We start from the raw sequence: 7,205 nt of genomic DNA on the forward strand, positions 1-7,205 counted from the left end.
CTTTCCTCTGCAGCTACATTAGGTACTCTATAACAAACACAGACAATTAGGCCATTAGAGTTTTTAGCATCTAGTTTTATCCATACAGCTTCTGTATTTTTATTTTTATCAGTGAGCTCCCTTGCCTGCAAGTTTTCTTTTACGTATACTGCAACACCACTTCCCTTCTTGCCTATCCGGTCTCTACGGAACAACATGTAACCATCCATATTATATTCTTCTCCATTATTGTCACTCATCCATACATCCTAAACTTCTCCTATACAAAGTTCCAATGAATTATGAAAATGATCTGATAAATACTTTTCATCATACAGACGGGATGAGTGTCTGAGGCTGCCTTCTCTTTGCTCTTTATGTGGCATTATTTGATGCAATTCATCTCAAAACTCCAAATCTTCACTCATTTGATGTGTCTGAGGCTGCCCTTCTCTTTGTACCACTGGTTAAGGGCCTTGCTCAAGGGCCCAACAGATGTGTCACTACGATGCTAAGACCAGAATTCAAACCGGGGATCTTGCAATCACAGGCCTATTCTTTAATTTTGGTTTGATTTGTCTCCAAAATTTGATCAATCTCAAATATTCACCCATACAATGTGTTTGCCAAGTTTGAAAAAGATCCATTAAATATTTTTTGAGTTATCATGTTAAAAAAAAATCACGTGTCTAAGGCTTCCATTCTCAACTAAGATTATGCAGCACTGCTTCAATTTTGGTGCAATTTGTCAGAAAATTTGATCAGTACCAGGTCTTCACAGGTCTTCAGTGTACTTAAAAAGTGTGAAAAAAGACACATTCAATATTTTTTGTGTTATCGCGCTAACGAGATATGTATTTGCGGCAGTGGTCCCAAAACCATGTGCTTCCCATTCGGGGAATACAATGATGCATTTGGCACTCTCTACAAATAGCAGCAGTCTCAATGAACCTTCTGAAGCAGGACAGCAGGTGCTGTGGGGTTGAAGCCCTTGAAACTTAAGAAGTGCAACTTCTGAAGGATAAAGAAAAACAGACTATATATAAATAGTGTGCAATCAATAAAAAAGTACATTCCTGTTTTGCAAGAGCATAAGGAGGCAGCATCGCACACCTCCTGGCTGAATTTAGGCTCATAAACATCTTACTGAAATTGCATCATGGAGTGGAAGTCTTGAGGGACTAGAGATTAGCATACTTGATTTCTGTATGAGAAATGAGAATGAGAAATGAGTGTGTCCAGAAATTAGAATTATTGCCCCATTTTAGCAAGGGTTCTAGCAGTCTCAATAAGCTAGGATTTAGCCATATGTCAAAGGGTGTTAGAGTGTTAATATGTTAAAGGGTGTTGGAGTGTTAATATGTTAAAGGGTGTTGGAGTGTATTTGTATTCTGTTACAATTTCTCCTAGCATCAGTTAACTTACTCAAAAATCAGATCACAGCCGGTCACTTTGACATTAAATGATGCTTTATTTTCACATGTTTATATGAATGCTTAGATTTCCATATCCCATTTGTGCTCCTTTTAGGCATACACAGATACTGCACATACAGGGCCACAGGGAATTGATGCACTCCAGTGTTTCAAGTACTTAAGGGTTTTATTCATGCAAGGTATACAGTCAGACTATAACCTGTGGTGAAATACAAAGTGGTCAAAAGCAAAGACATTATAAAGGACTTTAAAAAGGAATTAAAAGTAATAATATAATAAATAGTCATAAATAAGTAAAGTGTAACAAAAACTAACAAGCGATGTACAACACTGATCAAATAAAGTGTGAGGTGCATAAATAAGGAGGGAATATCAATTACAGTACAATCCCATTATAACAGACTTTAAGGGATCTGGCAAAACAGTCCGTTAAATCCAAAGTCTGTTATATCTAGAGTTGCTGTATGCCCAGAACACAACTACAGGACACCATTTACTCATGCCACCCCCCAGTAGACACACTTGTGGTGTAGATTATTATATTGTACATGTAGTAATCCAACTTTACCTGACTGTTGGAAGTATATATGGCTTATAAGAGGTTATACATGTACGGTACAGTAGTAACCTTGACCTCATTGCTTACTGCATCCCTCTAGCTGCAAGAGTCATCTGCCGATGCACAGCGTGCCTGGTGATGGACAGCCACACAGACCAATCAGTTTTGCCTGCTGTTATGCCATATCTATTTAGAGAGTGTGATTATTAATAATCCCGACTATGTATCAGCACTGAATATCAGTGGCATGCTACGCACCTTGTAGGCGGAGCCTGCATGTCTGTTATAGCCAAACAAAGCTACAGTTAAAAGCGGCCCTAGGGACCAAATTGTTTGTCCGTTATAAGCGAAATTCCATTATATGCGAGTCTGCTATATCCGATGCTTTTTCTGCATGTTCATAAAGGCGCACGGCTGGGACCAGTGGACCTCATCTGTTATAAACGATATTCCATTATAAGCGAGTCTACTTTAACAGGATTATCCCTTCACATAAGGGATGGGGTGTACAAACCACAGTGATTGTCTGGAAGCTTGAAGATTACCAAAAAATAGCAGTGTCAAATCGACACAACATAAAGGAGCATATTGAATGGAAAGAATGGAAAGAATCATTAAAAGGCTTTTTAAAATGTTATGTTACAACAAACATTGTTTAACTGAGAATAGTACCAGTATCACACTATTAGCAGATATACATTGAGACAGAGGGAAATGTCATAAGTTTGGGTCTTAAAACTGTAGACTTTGGCTTTTTCCACACTAATGGTTGTCTTGAGGACCCCTGTCACCTCAGCACCATGTGAAAGCTCTGTCTTCCATCCATGAGCCTCATCTCTCACTGCTGGCAGCATGTCCTCTTCTTCATCCTCTTTCTCTCCCTCTTGAATTTTGGGTAATCCATTTACCAAACCATAAGCCCTCCTCCCACTGCTGCCTCTGCCTACTCCACCTACATCTCCTTGGCTACCTCAGATGCCTTCACTCACTCCCATCAAGCCAGGATCCCACGGCTTGCACTGGCTGTTCCATGTTGTTGCTTCCTGCCTCCTCTATGGCACTTACTGCATATGTTTCCATCGGTTCTTGTTGCTCTGTTATGTTGTACAAATCTTTAACTTCAAGCAGCAGCTTTGGCTCTTCCTCCTTCTTCTTGCACCCCCTACTTTTCAGCTCCCAGCTCATCCTCAGTAACCTGGCTCAGCTCTTCTCTCATTCTGTGAAGTTGCAGGATCATCAGAAACTTACTCTCGTTCACCTGTCTTGCCTCAGCCACCCTCCATTGTAGGTTCTGACTCATTATTAGCATCTTTCAGCATCCTTTCACTAACTGTCATACATCCTTCTCTATAGCTACCACTGGAGACTGACAAATTCACCCCGACTGCAGCCTCTCCCCAGGACTGTTGCATTGCTGTTGCAGGTCCACTTCCCCAAGTCTTTCTACCAGCTTGTCTGCCTGGTTTCCTATTCATATGGCATCCTTGCTGCCTGACTATCATCTTCTGGTTGTCTTCTGTCTGCTCTGCCTCTTTTTCCTTTTCATTAGCAAACTCAGGCAATAGCTTTTCTGGTTGTGACCTTACTCCCTTGTGTGATGGATTTTAATTACCTTGTAAAGTGACACTGGGTTTGTGAAAAGCACCTATGTAACTGTAATCTGTCATTATCTGTCGCGTTCAGACCGGGGAAGCAGGGGCAAGGAGACGAGGAAGCGGGGAACAAGTGGTTTATTATGGAGGCAAGGCACAAAACAGACGTAAGACTTCAATGACCGGACTGGGGAAAACATACCTAACACAGACTTAAATACAGAGGACTAATGACAGCAACAAGAAACAGCTGATAAACACGGGGAATCCACATGAGGTTAACAAGGGGGCATGGCACACAGGAGGAGTGGATGATCGTGGTAGGACAGGACCCCCCCCCCCCACAAAGGCGCGCACTCCAGGCACACCTAAGGGGACTGAAGCGATAAGACCGGGAGCACGACGGAACATGGGGAAACTGAACCAAAAATATCAACGAAGCACAGGGAACAAGACCGGCACACAAACAACTCAAACAACTGACACACGACAGGGAATGCAGACAGACACAGGGACACCAAAAACGAAAACACAGGACCCAGGGACACCAAGAGAAATGACACAGGGGGAACACGAACCGGAGGAACGAAAAGACCAGGAGTGAAGAAAGGCACAGAGGGACGGGGAGTACACACAGGGGACACAAAGAGACCAACAGGGAACAAAGGCACAGAGAGACGGGGAGCAAACACAGGGGACACAAAGGACCCAGAAGGGAACAACGGTGGAGCAGGATGGGGAATAAACACAGGGATCAAGGAAGCAAAAGGCGAGGGGAAATGGGGAGCTGGAGGGACCCCCGGCAGGTGTGAGGCGGGAGCCTCAGGGGCAGCAGGTGACCGCGAGGCTGGAGCAGGGGCTGAAAGGGGACACCGAAGGTGATGAGGAGGAAGGTGAAGGGGACAGTGGTGGAAGGGAGGAGGGCAGGCAGGCAGAGGCACAGCCACAGCCAGGTGCAGGCAACCGACGAGCTGCAGACGGGGAATCCACAGACGATCGACGAGGTGCCAGAGGCTGCTAACCCACAGATGATTGACGAGGTGCCAGAGGCTGGGAACCCACAGACGATCGACGAGGTGCCAGAGGCTGGGAACCCACAGACGATCGACGAGGTGCCAGAGGCTGGGCTGCAGCTGGCCAACGAGATGCCACGGGCAAAGCCGAAGGTAACTGTCGAACAGGAGCTGGAAGACCCGCAGGTGAGCGTTGAGCCTTAGTCAAGAGGAGCGAAGGTGAGCCAGGGAGCTGGACGGGTGGTACCCGTCCCCGGCATCGCTGTCCTCTCCCTCCCCGGGAGACTGAAAGACGGCGACCTAGCCTGGATCCGCCACAATGAGGCGGAGGTTGGGCTGACGCACCAGAGGGGTGCAGAGGTACAGTCAGGGTTATCCCCGAGAGGTCCCACTCGAGCTCCTCCTCCAGCTCCATTAAGGAGGGAGGAGCTGTGGTCAGGCAATCAGGCACCTCCTCGAGGACAGGGACTGGTGCTCTGGAAGCCGGGGGCACAGGAGCAGGGTCAGGAACCCGGGAGACTGGAACTGGAGGGTCTGGAACCAGGAGGGCTGCAGCCGGAGGGTCCAGGACCAAGGGGGCAGCAGCTGGGGGGTCAGGGACTGTGAGAGCTGGGGCCGGAGGGTCAGGGACTAAGGGGGCGGTGGCCAAGGGGTGAGGGACCAAGGGGGCAGCAGCCGGGGGGTCAGGGACTGTGAGAGCTGGGGCCAGAGGGTCAGGAACCAGGGAAGGCGGAGCATCCACCGCCGGTGCGGGAACCACTGGGGCCGGAGCATCAGCCACCGGCGTGGGAACAGCTGGGGGGCGGAGCGTCAGCCGCCGGCATGGGAGTGTCATATACCAGGACTGGAACCTCGTGGGGTGGCGCATCAGCCACCAGGACTGAAAACTCAGGAGTGGGCAACACGGTGACTGGAACTTCAGGAGCGGGCACCACGGGGACTGGAACCTCAAAAGCAGGCACTACGGAGACTGGAACCTCATGAGCGAGCACCACGGGGACTGGAACCTCAGAGGGTGATGCAGGGGCTGCCGGGTCAGGAACCTCGGGGGGCGGTGCAGGTATTGGGGGGACTAGAGCTGCCTGCACAGGAATCTCGGGCAGTGGAGCAGGAACCACTGGTGCAGGAACCTTGGGCGGAGGAACAGGAACCACCAGCACAGGAACCACGGGCGGTAGAGCAGGAACCCCCAGGACTGGTGCAGGAACCTCGGGGACAGGGGCAGGAACTGGAGCAGGAACCTCAGGGGGCAGAGCAGGAACTTCGGCCGGAGGTTGCACCTTGGGGGAGGCAGCTGCTGCCGGGGGTTGTACCTCGGGAGAGGCGGCTACTGCCCGGGGTTGGCCCTCGGGGGAGGCGGCTGTGCCTGCCCAGGAAGCCTGCTCTGTCCTTAAATGTATATATGTATACATACATATATATATAAAATGCATGCTTATACACACACACACCCACATATATATAATATATGTGGGGGTAGCGGATGGTTCTGGCAGTATCAATAGCGAGGCATGGGGTAGCCCACAGTCCAAATGCACCTGCCTAATCATACTCTCTGCCGCTCCACTCCTCATCCGCCTTAAGCTGTCTCGCACCTCCCCGTAAGGTGTGGGTCTTTGGATGGGGAGATCCTCTCGAGGATGTTCCTCGCCCAGGTAGCAAGGGTTCGTATCGTTGCTGCAGCCAATAAATTACCTCGGTAGTTAATTCGAGGTATTACTCTTTCGTGAGGGGAGGCATCTTTTTGGCGAGTCCGGTCATTCTGTCACATTCAGACCAGGGAAGCAAGGGCAAGGAGACAAGGAAGCGGGGAACATGGGATTTATTATGGAGTCAAGGCACAAAACAGACGTAAGACTTCAATGACCGGACTGGAGAAAACATACCTAAAGCAGACTTAAATATATAGGACTAATGACAGCAACAAGAAACAGCTGGTAAAGACAGGGAATCCACTTGAGGTTAATGAGGGGGCGTGGCACACGGTAGGAGCGGACAATCGGGGCAGGACATTATCACTATTATTAGTAGTGGTAGTTGTTGTATAAGTATGACATTATTCCAGAAAAAGTAGATGTAAAAAAAACAATACACTAGCTTAGAAGTCACTTTGGAAAAAGTTAATATAAATATAAATGCAAATGTATTAGTGTCATATTGTATGTCTTTCTTCTTTAGCCTTGTAAGGGAGAAAACCACTAGCTTTTTACTAGTTTGTTGTAACGTTTCTTGTTTGTTGTTACTATTTGGTTGTCTGTTGGGGGCAGTATGTCGCTCAGTGGACTAAGTCTCTGTGCCTGTGATTGGAAGGTTGCCATTTTGAGCCTGGCCTCGGCATGTCTGTGTGTCCTTAAGCAAGACCCTCAAACCCCAGCTTCCAATACGCTGCTATAGGTAGCTGCCCTTCACAGCCAGCTTGCTCTCATAGAGAACAAGTTGGGGGAGGCGTAAAGAGAATTTCTCCATGGGGATCAATAAAATAATAATATTAATGAATAAATGACTTTGTATTTCATAAAATTCCTCTTTTGTCTACAGTTGCAGCCAGGAATTCTATTAAGTAAGTTATTACATTTACCTGGATTGAAAAAAAAAACACAACAGATTTTACAACAGCATTTCGTAT

The 7,205-nt window shown here is 47.5% G+C and overlaps 1 protein-coding gene across 1 annotated transcript in view; it reads right to left on the bottom strand.

The window, feature by feature from the left end:
• LOC111836461 (sodium/potassium-transporting ATPase subunit alpha-1) overlaps nt 1–7,205 on the bottom strand; it is a 173,562-nt gene that overhangs the window by 109,398 nt on the left and 56,959 nt on the right. The gene's annotated exons all lie outside the window — the stretch shown is intronic.

Source organism: Paramormyrops kingsleyae, chromosome 16 (genome assembly GCF_048594095.1).
Source record: "Paramormyrops kingsleyae isolate MSU_618 chromosome 16, PKINGS_0.4, whole genome shotgun sequence".
NCBI lineage: Eukaryota > Metazoa > Chordata > Actinopteri > Osteoglossiformes > Mormyridae > Paramormyrops > Paramormyrops kingsleyae.